The sequence below is a fragment of the Phyllostomus hastatus genome, unplaced genomic scaffold (genome assembly GCF_019186645.2).
Source record: "Phyllostomus hastatus isolate PE091 unplaced genomic scaffold, TTU_PhHast_1.1 phas_contig_402, whole genome shotgun sequence".
Taxonomy (NCBI): domain Eukaryota; kingdom Metazoa; phylum Chordata; class Mammalia; order Chiroptera; family Phyllostomidae; genus Phyllostomus; species Phyllostomus hastatus.
Window position 1 is genome coordinate 4,250,474 of NW_025333873.1, and position 14,524 is coordinate 4,264,997.

The 14,524-nt window shown below is 40.5% G+C and overlaps 1 protein-coding gene across 5 annotated transcripts in view; it reads left to right on the forward strand.

Moving 5' to 3' along the window:
- ASXL2 (ASXL transcriptional regulator 2) overlaps window positions 1–14,524 on the forward strand; it is a 116,480-nt gene that overhangs the window by 7,732 nt on the left and 94,224 nt on the right. Inside the window, exon 1 of one of the 5 annotated variants that reach the window (XM_045844638.1) lies at window positions 5,335–5,381. The exons of 3 other annotated variants lie outside the window; for them this stretch is intronic. The gene's annotated coding sequence lies outside the window, so the exon portion shown is untranslated. Of the gene's footprint in view, window positions 1–5,334; window positions 5,382–14,524 lie in introns of those variants that run through there. One more of the 5 variants, XM_045844640.1, reaches the window with a different exon arrangement.

The window sequence follows — 14,524 nt, forward strand, 5'->3', positions numbered from 1 at the left end:
CTCTCTCCCTCTCTCTCCCTCTCTCTCTCTCTCTCTCTCTCTCTCCCCTCTCTCTCTCTCTCTCTCTCTCTCTCTCTCTCTCTCTCGTTTGTGAAAGAAAATTATCTCAAGACACACCTGGGTTTTTGCCTCCAAAGATCACTTGGAGTTTGGGCATTGGGAAGTTTCTGGGATAGTTCTTAACTTCTGATCTTGCTTGACCAAACTGAAATTGGTTATTAGAAAATACATGTGTACTTGGTCCTGGACATCGGGACATTGTAAATCTTATTGACTGTAGTGTCTTCTGGGTAATTTGATCCATCTTTTGGTGAAAATTGTATTGTGAAAGACTTTTCATTTGAAAGTTTTTTGTTTACTGACTCTTAGCAGTTGATACTACATTTAGAATGGACTTTCATTGGAATTCACAGCTTGGGATGGCCTAAATTATCCTGAATCTTTAACCTGCTGACATCTGAATTATTCAGTAGTTGGCTTAGCCATATTCAGTTTCAAATGAAGAGCTTAATGGTGTTAGTGACTTATTTCTTAATAGCAATGTGAAAATGTAAATGTATTACTATTGAATTATAGGGATTAGTTTTCTGTGTGATTTGAGCAATTGACAAATTTCATAAGTTTAAACTGATGGTACCATGAAATATATTAATATGTTAGGAAGGGTGTTTTTTTTTTTTTAATATGGTGTGCGTGAGAGAGAGAAAGAGAAGGTGTAAGAAAGATGGATTACAAAAAAAAGATAATAGAAAAAATTTTCATGTATATCATTAATTACCCATTAAAGACATAATGGGAAATAAAGGACTATTTTGATTAGCAATTTGGAAATACCTTAACAATCTGGATTTGATTCCATTTCTACCATTTACTCTGTCAGCTTGGAGAAGTTATTTAAACCAGTGCACAATGTGTATGAGAATCATCTGGAGAACTTGTTATAATGCAGACTTTTATTCAGGAGGTCTTCAGTGTAGCCAGAAATTACGCATTTCTAACAAGTTCCTGGGTAATGCTGGTGCTTTGGTCTAGGACCACTTTTGGAGTTATAACGACTTACATTAAGCTTTCTCAGTTCCCCCAACTTTAAAAAAGAGATAATAGTAGAACTTACCATTTGGGATGTTAGGTGATTAGTTGAGAATGTATGAAAAGTTTCCATTTTTTTTTTTAAGATTTTACTTATTTTGAGGGAGATGGGAAGGGAGGGAGAAAGGAAGAGAAACATCAATGTATGGTTGCCTTTTGTGCGTACTGGGGACCTGGTACCCAACCCAGGCATGTGCCCTAGACTGGGAACTGAATAACAGGTTCACAGGCTGTCTCTCAGTCCACTGACCCACACCAGCCAGGGCTGAAAAGTTCTCTATCTAGTGACTAGTATGTTGTGAACATTGTTTATTAACGTTACTGAAAAATTAATAAATGTAGATCATTTATGTTTCTGAATGGGAAACATAAAGTCATATATTATAAAGTCATTATTTCTTAGCAAAGAATCACAGAGGTTTGAGACTTCTAAAAAAAGCCTTTTAACTTCAGGGATATCATTTGCCACTTCTCTGAAAGGTCAACGTATAACCACACAGAGACTTAAATTAGCTGTAGACAAGTTTGGGAACCCACCCATTTCCTGCTTTAGGAGATTTTGCACCAAATCCTGTCCTCTTCACTTACACCTTGGGAACTGCCTGTGGAGAAGGCCATGTGGCAAAGAGTGGCAGGTAACCTCTGGGAGCTGAGTGACTTCTGGCCAAGAGCCAGCAAAACAGAAAGGGACTGAAACCTGTCAACAAGTAAGCTTGGTAGTAAGCTTGGAAAAAAACCCGAAACCTCAGATAATTTCAGTTACTGCTGAAACGTGTTTTATGAGTAGAGTTTATTTTACACCTCATACCCCTTGTCTGCACTTTTATTGATTTTAGAGAGAAAAGAGAAACATCAGTTTGCTCTTCTACCTATTTATGCACTCACTGGTTGATTCTCACGTGTGCCCTGATTGGGGATCAAACCCTCAACCTTGCTGTATTGGGATGATGCTCTGACCAACTGAGATATCTGGCCAGAGTCTGCAGCTGAAACTTTGATTTCAGCCTAGTGTGACCCGAAGCAGAAGACCCTGTTAACCCATGTCTAGAATCCATATACATACTGAGATAAATTTGTGTCATTTTCACCTAAGTTTTGTAATAAAACATAATCACAAAGTAAGTTTGTGTTGTTGGGGCTGTATCATAGCAAACTAGTAGTAATACTAAAATTTGGTGAAGGGGGACTGTTTCAGGGTTGGTCTTAGAGGTTTGACCTGGGTAGTCAGGGATGGTGGATAGTGAGTATAAGTAAGGGCATTCCCAGCAGAGGGAAGAACTGAAAAGAGGTAAGACTGAAAAATGCAGGGCATATTTGATACATGACTAATGTACCTTTGAGTATTGTGAAGTGTAGTGAAAAAGAAGGCCAGAAAAAGTAGGTTGGTGCCAAAATGTGGAGAGTTAAAGAAGTTGGGCTGACAAGTATTTTTATCCTAAGGTTTGCAGAGAGTTTTTATGTAGGAGATAACATTTTTGTTTCAATCTGATCGGGCCATTTGTGGGATTTATTGTAGAGGGCTGAAGAGTCTAGCTGTAGAGAGATTAGGAGGTTAGAGTAGGGCTCTTGAAATAAAAGGGTGGGAAGAGGCATTGGTGTGACTCAGTGGGTTGAGCATTTAAGGCCATTGGTTTGATTCCTAGTCAGGGCAGGCCAGGTTGGTGGCATGGAAGAAGCAACTGATGGATGTTTCTCTCCCTCCCTTCCCCTCTCTCTAAATAAGTGAAAGGGTGGGAGGGGGCTCTGGCCAGAAAGCTCAGTTGGTTAGTGCATTGTCCTTATACCCTACACCAAGGGTGCTGGTTCTAACCCAGGTCAGGGCACATAAGAATCAACCAGGGAATGCATAGATCAGTGGGGCAACAAATTGATGTTTCTCTCTCTCTCCTTCCCTGTCCTCTTCTCTCTCTTTAAAATCAATTTTAAAAAAGGGTGGGAGAAGTTATATGCTTTTTTCCCCCCATGTCTTTCAAATTTTTCTCATTTCTTATTCTATCTATACCTATCTTAGCTCTCCAACAGAAGTCTTAACTTCTTCCAGTCTCCTGAAGTTTTCATACTTCAGTAATAAAATTCTACCATTGGAAGGAAAAAATAAAACAAAATTATTTCCCCAGTTATTCCATCTCATGTTGATTTTTCTTTGATTACCTGTATCATTGTTCTTTCCATACCACTGTCTTCTGTTGGTCTTCAGGTTTGTTTGGGTGGTAGACTCAATCAGGGCTCTGTGTTGTACAAATTTAGGCGGAACCGTTCATACTGTATTTTATGTGAATGTTGCTTCCTGGAGTTGTACCACAGTGGCTCTGGGTTCTATGATGCTTTGTGAAAATACCATTAAATATTAATATATTTACTTCTGATAAAAATTACGGACATTTTTCCAGGAGAAAACCTTCTATTACAGATTTGTGATACGAAAGTCACAGTTTAGAACAGATGTGGGGGACATGAAGGGCAACTTTTCCAGTCTTTCATTTAGTATTGGGTTTGCTTCGTATTTATTTTTCAGGTCTGTTTTTTAGCAGTCAAGAGGTAGCAAATGAAAAAGGCTTAATGAAAATGTTTCTCAAGCTAGACTTCTTACAGACCTCCCATCAGGAATTTGTATATTAATTGAAAAGATTCTGAAAGTTGTCTATAAATACATTTAAGTTTTAGCCCTTGCTGGTGTGGCTTAGTGGATTGAGTGCTGGCTTGTGAACCGAAAGGTTGCCAGTTCAGTTCACAGGGCACATGCCTGGGTTGTGGGCCATGTCCTCAGTTGGGGATGTGCGAGAGGCAACCGATCAATATTTCTGTCCCTCTTTCTCCCTCCCTTTCCCTCTCTCTAAATAAATAAAATCTTTAAAAATATATATAAGTTTTATGCTTTAATGCTGATCCTAAAGTTGTATGAGCATATTTGTGATTTGAATTTGCCTGTCTTAAGACACTAAAATTTGTTTTCTAAAAAGAATTTTATTGTATTTTTCTTTTACCGTTTAGTCCTTTTACACTCCTCTTCCCCCAGTAGTCACTACACTGTTGTGCATGTCCCTGAGTCCTGTTTCCTTTTTGCTCACTTTCTCCATCCCCAATCCCCCTTAGCTGTCTTCCTGCTCTCTGTCTGTGAGTCTGTCTCTATTTTGTTAGTTCACTTTGTTCATCAGATTCCACATATGAGTGAAATCTTGGGGTATTTGTCTTTCTCTGACTGGCATCTTTAACTTAGCATAATATTCTCCAGGTCCATCCATGCTGTCTCAAAGGGTAAAATTTTATTTTTTCTTACAGCCGAGTAGAATTCCATTGTGTGAATGTCCCCATAGTTGTTTTATCCACTCGTCTACTGATGGACACTTGGTCTGCTTCTCTATCTTGGCAATTTTAAATAATGCTGCAATGAACATACAGATGCTTATGTTTTTCCCAATTAGTGTTTTGGGTTCCTTTGGATATATTCCCAGAAGTGTGATTGTTGGGTCAAAAGGCAGATCCATTTTTAAGTTTTTGAGGTATCTCCATACTGCTTTCCACAGTGGCCAAACCAATCTGCATTCCCACCAACAGTGCAAAAGGGTTCCCTTTTCTCCACATCTTTGTAGCTCCTTTTGTTTGTTGATTTATTGATAGGTATTGTAACAGATATGAGATATCTCATTGTGATTTTAATTTGCATATCTTGATATTAACCCCTTGGCAGATGTATCAGTGGATATGTTTTCCCATTCTGTGGGTTTTTATTTTGTTGATGTTTTCCTTTGCTGTGGACACTGAAATTTGTGAATGGCTTCTGTTTGCTTTGTATCATTTTATTTTCTTAATCTGTAATCAGACATTGTTGTTAGTTCTCTCTCTTATTAATGACTTAGATGATGCTTTACAATTTATAGATTTATTTTACTTTAGTATTTGTGAATTTTGTTTCTAAGTTAGGATTAGTGTGTTTTTTTGCTCTTAATGTTGAATTTAGTTATAGGAAAATATAGGGTTTCCCCATTTCAAAAAGTTTCATGAATTATTTAAATTATAGAAATTAAATTAATGGTAAATGGAGGAAAAAAATCCCTGCCATCTGATACAATGTAGTTTAACATTTTGAGATATTTCCTTCTAGCCTTTGATACAGTTGTCTTTGTAGTTGTAATCTCTCTTCTTTTTTTTTTTCTTTTTTAATCCTCACCTGAGGACATTTTTTTTTCATTGCTTTTAGAGAGAGAGGAAGGGGGAGAGAAACATCGATTGCTTGCCTCCCATATGCGCCCGGGGTTGTATGTGCCCGGACCAGGGATTGGACCACAACCTAGGTATGTGCCTTGACCAGGAATTGAATCTGCAACCCTTTGAATACAGGACGATGTTCCTATCAACTGAGCCACACTGCACTGGGCTTCTTTTTTATGTATTAAAGAGGATTTTACTCACTCTGGCTGGGTAGCTCAGCATGTCCTCCAGATAGTCAAGGTTGTGGGTTCAGTCCCTGGTCAGGACACATACAGGAATCAACCAATGAATGTATCAGCAAGTGGGACAACAAATTGATGATTCTCTCTCTCAACCCCCACCCCCCACACTCCCTATCTCTTTCTAAAGTTAATAAATACAAAAGTTTTTAAAATGTATTTTATGTCATTTACTGGTTTTGCTAATAACCCTTTTTAAAAATGCAAAAAAAAATTGATTGATTTTTAGAAAGAGAGGGAGAGAAACAAACAGACAAGTTGTTGTTCATTTATTCATTCATTGGTTGATTCTTTTATGTGCCACAACTGCGGATTGAACCCACAACCTTGGTGTATTGGGATGAAGCTTTAACCTACCGAGCTACCTGGCCAGGGTTGCTAATAGCCCATTCAGAATAGCTGAACAATATTCCATTATGCAGTTGTGTCATAAATGTCCAATAGTATTAAGGAAGTTAGGTAATTAAAAGTGAACACTTTAATTCTATAGTGACTGTCTTGTCTTTTCCCTACTTACATAAACATCTAGTATCTCATCTCAATATTTTGGATATAAAATTTTTTAATTTAAAGATTAACGAATAAAATTTGACCTTTTTGTTAAACAGTTGTGTGACTGTAACACATGTAACCACTACCATGACAGTCAGATACAGCCAAAAAACTCTAATGCCAGCCTGCTATGTCACTCTCCACTTCCCCCAACCCTTGTCAACCACTGATAAGTTCTTCATCACTATATTTTGCTTTTCTGAGAATGCCATATAAATAGAATTGTATGACTTTTTCAGACTGGTTTCTTTTTTTTTTTTAAGATTTTATTCACTTATTTATTTTTAGAGAGGGGAAGGGAGAAAGAGAAGGAGAGAAACATCAATGTGTGGTTGTCTCTTACCCCCCCACTGGGGACCTGGCCTGCAACCAGGCATGTGTCCTGACTAGGAATCAAGCTGGCGACCTTTTGGTTTGCAGGCAATCCACTGAGCCACACCGGCCAGGACATGGTTTGTTTGTTGTTTACTTCTTTTTTTAAATTATATTTTATTGATTATGCTATTACAGTTACCCTGATTTTTTTCCCTTGTGCTCCCCCTCCACGCAGCATCCCTAACTCCCTCAGGCAATCTCATCACCATTGTTCATGTCCATGGGTCATGCGTATAAGTTCTTTGGCTACTCCATTTCCTATACTGCACTTTACATCCTCATGACTATTCTGTAACTACCTATTTGTACATCTTAATCCCCCCACCGTTTAACCCATTTCACTCCCCGTCTGCCCCCCACAAATCTGACAACCATCAAAATGCTCTTCATTTCCATAATCCTGTCTCTGTTCTTGTTTTGCTTAATTTGTTTTTTAGATTCAAACATTGATTTGTATTTATTGCCATTTTATTGGTCATCTTTTTCTTAAAAAGTCCCTATAACTTTACTTATAATAATGGTTTGGTGATGATGAACTCCTTTAGTTTCTTCTTGTCTGGGAAGCTCTTTATCTGTCCTTTGATTCTAATGATATCTTTGCTGGGTAGAGCAATCTTGGCTGCAGGTCCCTGCTTTTCATGACTTTGTGTATTTCTTGCCAATCCCTTCTAGCTTGAAAACTTTCTTTTGAGAAATCTGCTGACAGTCTTATGGGCACTCCCTGGTGGGTAACTTACTTCTTTTCTCTTGCTGCTTTTAAGATCCTCTCTATCTTTAATCTTTGGCATTTTATTATGATGTGTCTTGGAATTTGACCTCTTTGTATCCATCTTATTTAGGACTCTGTTTTCTGGACTTCATGCCTATTTCAAAATCTTCACTAAATTAGGGAAGTTTTCTTTCATTATTTATTCAAATAGATTTCCAGTTTCTTTTTTTTTTTTTTAAGATTTTTTATTCACTTTTAGAGAGGGAAGGGAGGGAGACAGAGAGAGAGAGAGAAACATCAATGTGCGGTTGTTGGGGGTTATGGCCTGCAACCCAAGCATGTACCCTGGCTGGGAATCAAACCTGCAACACTTTGGTTCGCAGCCCTCGCTCAATCCACTGAGCTACGCCAGCCAGGGCAGATTTCCAATTTCTTGCTCTTTTTCTTTTCCTGGCACCTGTCTGATGAGAATGTTGGGCCTGTTGAAATTGTCCCAGAGGCTGCTTATACTGTCTTCATTTTGGGGGGGATCCCCCCCTTGGTTGGTTTTTGCTTCCTTTTGGTTTCATCCACTCTACTCCTGTATCCCTCTAAATTGTTTTTTATTTCAATTAGTGTATCCTTCATTTCTGACTAGATCTTTTTTATGCTGTTGAGGTCCTCACTAAGTTCCTTGAGCTTCCTATAATCTGTGTTTTGAACTCTGCATATGATAGATTGCTTGTCTCCATTTTGTTTAGTTCTTTTTCTGAAGTTTTGATTCATTCTTTCATTTGGGCTATGTTTCTTTGTGTTCTCATTTTGGCAGCCTGTGTGTGTTTCTGTGTATTAGGTAGAGCTGCTTTGACTCCGAGTGTTGATTGTGTGTCCTAATGTACTATGTGTCCTGTAGAGTCCAGGGGAGGGCACAGTTTCCCCTATCACCCAAGCTGGGTATTTGAAGTGTACCCTCTCTGTGGGCTGAGTACACACTCTTCTTGTAGTTGAGCCTTAGTTGCTATTGGCAGATCCGTGGGAAGTATTTACCCAGGCTAGTCAGCTGCAAGGATTGGCTGTGACCACTGACCACCAACCTCCACCCTCTGGAGGATTAGCCTTGCTGGGGCAAGGTAGTGGTCCTCCAGCATGGTCTGTAGTTGTCCACTGGGTGTGCAGGCCCTGGGGATTTCCAGGGTGATGGCAGGCCAAGGGTCATCCCCCACCTGTGTTTTTCCAGGTGTTGGGGTGGAGAAGTGGCCCTTCCTGAGCTATAATGCAATCCGAGATGGCTGCTACTTGTGCTGGGCTTGGGTATTCCTAGGTGAAGCCCAGCTGTGAATTAGTACTATCCTGGAGCTCACCAAGTCCTGGTATTGCTTGTTTGATAGGATTTAGAAAGTTGTGAAGGATGAGCCAAGAGTATCCATTCATATGCAAAAGCTGCTTGTGTGGGTTTATAAGTTGGGTGGGGCAGAGTCTCTGGGGATTTCCAAGGCTGGTCCAACAGTGTTAGCCAGGTTGATGGAGTCTCAGATATGGCACCAGCTTGCCAGCTGTGTTGGCGGAGTGTTTAGAAAAGGGACATTAGCCTCTGCTGGCCTTGGGCCAGACGTTTGAATTCCTCCCTTTATGCCATGGGTGCCTTTCAAGCTGCTGCCCTGGTGCTGGAGCTCAGAGGGAGTGAGTCTGAGTAGGTGAATCCATGTGTGGGTTCTTTAAGAGGAATTTCTTTTGTGCTCCAGCAGTTGCCTCCACTGACTCAGTCCCTGCTGGTTTTGGCAGCCAGAAGTTGTAGGGACTTATCTTCCTGGCACTGGGACCCTGGGCTGAGGGGCCTGGTTTGGGACTGGGACTCCTTGCTCGTGAGATATAGCCCTCCTGAATTTTTATTGACTACATGTGGGTAAGGGACCAGCCCAATCTGTGTCTGAGTCCCTCCTACCAGTCTTTATGGGTGTGGTTTAATTCCGTAGTTTTGAGTCTTCCATTCAATTCGATTTCTGATGTTTCTGAGTGATAGCTGTTCTATGTTTCAGTTGTAATTTTGATGTATGTAGTTGTGGGAAGAGGCTACCCATCTCTGCGTATGCCACCATCTTGCCTGGAAGTCCAAGATTGGTTTCTTTAATTCAGCTAAATGCTTTTGAGATTTCATCCATGTTGTTTTGTGTATTAATAGTTTATTCTTTACTTATTGCTGAGTAGTAAGTAGTTCATTGTACCAATGTATAATAGTTTGTTCACTGTTGAAGAACATATAGGTTGTTTGTGTTTTTGGCACTTAAGAATGGAGCTGCAGTAAACATCTGTGGGCAGGTTTTCCTTTGCACATAACTTTTCATTTCTTTAGGGGAAATATGCAGGAGTGGACTTGCAGGGTAATATGGTAACTGTATATTTAATTTCATAAAAGAACTGCAAAACTTTTTAAGATTTTATTTATTTTTAGAGAGAAGGGAAGGGAGGGAGGAAGAGAGGGAGAGAAACATAGATGTGTTGTTGCCTCTCACATGCCCTGTATTGGGGACCTGACCTGCAACCCAGGCATGTGCCCTGACTGGGACTCAAACAGGCAACCCTTTGGTTTGCAGGCCTGCACTCAATCCATTGAGCCACACCAGCCAGGGGTGGAAAACTGCAAAACTGGTTTTTTGAGTGGCTATATATCATTCTACATTCCCACCAGCAACACACACACACAATCCAGTTGCCATTCATTCTTGCTAGATCTTGGTATTATCAGCATTTGTTAATGTTAGTCATTCTAACAGGTGTGGTGGTATATCATTGTGATTTTGATTTCTCTAATGACATTGTTGAACATCTTTTAATGTGCCTGTTTGCCATCTGTATATCCTCTTTGGTGAAGAGTCTGTTTAAGTCTTTTCCTCACTGTTTAACTGGGTTGGTTTTCTTGCTGTTGAGTTTGGAGAATTCTTTATATATTCTGAATACTTGTTCTTTACTGAATATGTGATTTGTACATAATTTCTTCCTGATTATAGGGGAAAGCTCAGTTTTTCATCATTAAGCTGTAGGTTTTTTAAAATAAACGGGTATAATCAGGTTGCAGAAGTTCCATTATGTCATGAATGGATGTTGAATTTTGTCAAATGCTTTTCCTGAATCATTGATATTATCATTTGCTTTTAATTTTTAGATTATTACTATGGTAATATAGTAATACATTGGTTTTCAAATTTTGAATTGGCCTTGCATTTTTCAGGGAGGGAATTTCACTTGGTTGTGGTGTATGCTTTTTATATATTGCTGGGTTTGTTAATATTTTATTGAGGACATTCTCAGTTTTGTTTATGGGGAATATTAATCTGTAGTTTTTTATACTGTCTCTGTGTTTGAGTAGCAGGATAATGCTGGCCTCATAAATATTAGGTGGAAATTCTTCCCTTTATTATATTTCTTGAGATTCTAGTCAACCATCATTATTCATGGTTTCAGTATTTGTGAATTCACCTATTTGCTACAATTTATTCTTAACACCCTAATCAGTACTCATGACACTTTTGTGGTCATAGATGTGAGGAGCAGCAAAAAATTGGAATCATCTGATGCCCGTATTCCCAGCTGAGGTCCCTGCTGAGGTTGAAGAAGGTGATTTGTTCTTGCCCTCTGGTTTCAGTTCTTATGAAAAATGTGTCCTTTTTGTGGTCTATTTTAAACCATGATTTTTGCATTTTTGTGCTCTTTGTTGGTGCTCTCACTGTTTTAAACTGCCCCCAAAAGTGTAGTGCTGAAGTTTGCTGTCTGTATTCTTTTCTTTTTTTAAATCCTCACCTGAGGATGTTTGTTGATTTGAGAGAGGGGGGGAGGGAAAGAGAGAGGGAGTGAGAAACACATCGATGTGAGAGAGAGAAACATTGATGTGAGAAACATGACCGATCTGTTGCCTCCTGTACATGCCCTAACCTGGGATCGAACACACAATCTAGGTATGTGCCCTGCCTGGGAATCGAACCTGCAACCTTTTGGGTTGGCCTTTTTGTATGGACGATGCTCTAGTCAGCTAAGCCACCCAGGCAGGGCTGCTGTCTGTGTTCTTAAGTGCAAGACAGCTGTGATGTGACTTATGAAGAAAATGACTGTGTTAGATAACTTTGGTTAGGCATGAGTTACAGTGCTCTTGGCCATGAATTCAATACTAGTGACTCAATATCTATCAAACAAGATATCTTTAAACAAAAACACTCAAAAACACAAGGTTGTGTAGTGATAAGTTGACAGTAATGTGACCAGAGTCTTGTAGGAACCTAACTTTGTGGTTCCTGTAATAGCAGTGTTTCTGTATTTGCTAATTTAGTGTTTGTGGTGACTTTATAGAACATAACTATTGTGAATAGTGAGAATTGACTGTATGTAGATCTGTTACTATTTATTTAAAAAAAATTTTTTTTTAGGGCCGGGGAGGTAGGTAGATAGATATGAACTCTAGTATAGTTCACTAGACCTCCTGTCAGGAAGTAAGGAGTTAGGAAGGGCAGAATATAAACAAGAGAGTATTGATATTAAAAGGTCATCGTTATGAGATTCAGAAAAGAAGTCTGTGCATATACAGTGATAGCAAGTTGTATTTTCTTTTTTAAGACTTTATTTATTTTTAGAGAGAGGGGAAGAGAAGGAGAAAGAGGGAAAGAAACATCAGTGTGATTGCTTCTTGCACACCCCCTAGTGGGGACCTGGCCCACAACTCAGGCATGTTCCCTGGCTGGGACTGGAACTGTCAGTGGTAACCCTTTGGTTTGCAGGCCTGTGCTCAATCCCTGAGCCATACCAGCCAGGGCTGAAAGTTGTATTTTCTTTTCCTTCTATTGTGCAGCTTTCCCTTTCTATTTAGACAAGTTCTCTTTTTACAGTGCCTTCAGTTTTTCTTTATTTTAAACTATGCAAGGGCAGAAAAGGGGTATTTTAATCCACCTTTGAACTGGAGCTTTATGTAGAAATTGTATCTCTGGCGGGCTTTTGTGATGGCAGTGTTAATACGGTAAGAAAATTCTGAGTTTTCTGAAGTCCGAGAAATCTAAGTTGGGATTACCTGGTTACCTATCCCCTGGAGAAGTTTTCTTTCTAGTTTTCTTTTGATTAAAACATTGACTATTTTGTCTTAGGGAGTAGGTGCATTTCAGTGTGTGGAGACAAGAGCAAGAGACTAAAATATCTAGGAATGGTAAAAAATAATATATAATTAACTGCTAAATTTGCCCATTTTAAGTACCTGAGGTAGTTGAAAGGAAGAGTGTCATGAGAATGCAAGTGGACTTCTTGGAAGAAGTGAGATTTTATGTGAAGTTTTTTTTTTTTTTTTAAGATTTTATTTACTTTTAGATAGAGGGGAAGGGAGGAAGAAAGGGAGAGAAACATCAATGTGATTGCTTCTTGCACACCCCCTACTGGGGACCTGGCCTGCAACCCAGGCATCTGTCCTGACTGGGAATTGAACTGGCGACCCTTTGGTTTGCAGGCCAGTGCTCCATCCACTGAGCCACACCAGCCAGGGGAGGAATGGGCTCTATCTATTGCAAGACTTTTTTTGAAAGTGGTAGAAAACCTATCCTAAACTGGTAGGGAGAAAAGGGAATTTATGGGTTTGTCACTGACAAATTTGAAGGAAGAGCTTCAGGTATGGTTGGATTTTGTTTATTTTTGTTTGTCTTTGGGGTGTTAGAAAGCTGTTAGCTTCAGTCTTTCATCATCATTCAAAATTAAGTCCATTAGTTGCTGGGACAAAAAAAATGTGTCTTACCTGTTATTTTGTCCCTTTAGCCTTAATTTGAGCATTCTGTCAATTTCTAAACCAGTTGTTGTGGCCAAGAAGTTAAAAAGTGCTAATGGGTTTCATACTGTGTAGCTGGTGTTGGTTCCCACTATATGGATTGAAAATGGAGGAGGGATTAGATTTCCAAAAGAACTTTAAACCAGAAGAATGTTGAATGGTAGGTCAAGTTGCTAAACACAAATCTGCCTTAGGCTTCATGCAGTCTGTGGACCCACAGAAACTAACCATAAAAATTATAGATTTTTTTTCTGAGAAAAATCTTCATGCTGTCATCATATTCTTTAGGGGGTCTGCACCCAAAAAAAGGTTAAGTATTGATATATAGGTCTGCGGAGGGAGGGCATTTGAACTGAGGATAGATATGTAACAGGGTGCAGCCAAGAGGAGGGCCCCAAACAGGGATTTGAAATGGGGTCCAGAACTCAAGGTGTTCAGGAAATATTAGGATGTCCTCACCGCCCGCCCCCCCCCCCCAACAGGTGTGGGTTAGGGGAAGGGACACATGGAGCAGGGCCATTGAGAGCTGTTTTGCATAGCAACAGCTTTGCAGCTAACCTCTGGTATGGTCATTTAACATATCTATAACCTTTAACTGGTTGCATAGATATGTTAAATAGCTGTGGCCATGCTCTGAGCCAGGGGAATGGAAGTAAATTCCCCACCAAGAGGTAAGGGGGCGGGTGGGGGGGGGCTGCATGTGCCCTGAGTTACAGTGCCTGCGTGGGAACTTGGAGATTGGCTCCATGACATGGGGCTAGGCCTGCGCAGACCCACGATGGCAGCCCAGTGAAGCTGGAAGGATATGAGAGGGCTAGCAAGTGTAGCCGATGGTGGGAGGAGTCGGAAATGGGGCTGCTGAGGAAGATTGGCGCGGAGATTTAAACTGAGACATGGCAGCCATTAGAGAGAGAACCACTCGGTCTTTATCAGAGTGGGGACTCCTGCAGCCCTGCGAGAGAGAAGCACCATGCGGCTTTAGCAGAGAACCGTCACTTGGCTTTGGCAGAGTGGCGACCCCCCTCCTTGCAGCCATTGAGGAGAGAGAACCACTCGGCTTTGGCAGAGTGGAGACTCCCACAGCCATTGTGCAGAGAGGACCATGAAGCTGTGGCAATAGAGGGGAGAAACACACGGTTTTGGCAGAGTGGGGACTCCTGCGGCCTTGTGAGAGAGAATCACTACTAGGCTTTGGCAGAGACCCCGGCGACACCGCTGATGGTGCCGGGAACCGAGGAAGGCCTACCAGCTGAGATGGATTACTGGGAAGAACTGGGGGCTGCCTGAGCCACGGACTTCTATTTCTTTTCCTGAGATATGGTACCCCAGACTGGGCAAAGGGGGGAAGGAAGGACTGTGTGTGTTTGTGGGTGTTTTAAGGGACTTTGGGATTTTGATAAAGACATTAGGTCACTACTTTAAGTCTGTATTGCATTAAATAAACATTTCCTTTCCTTTTCACGAATCTCTGGCATTGGAGATGTCTTTCCTCTGGCAGTAGACATAATGAACCCGGGGGTTCCTTTTGGGTAATAGTATATCGTCCCAGGCCCCCCGTCTTTGCTCGGAAACAGGTACATTACC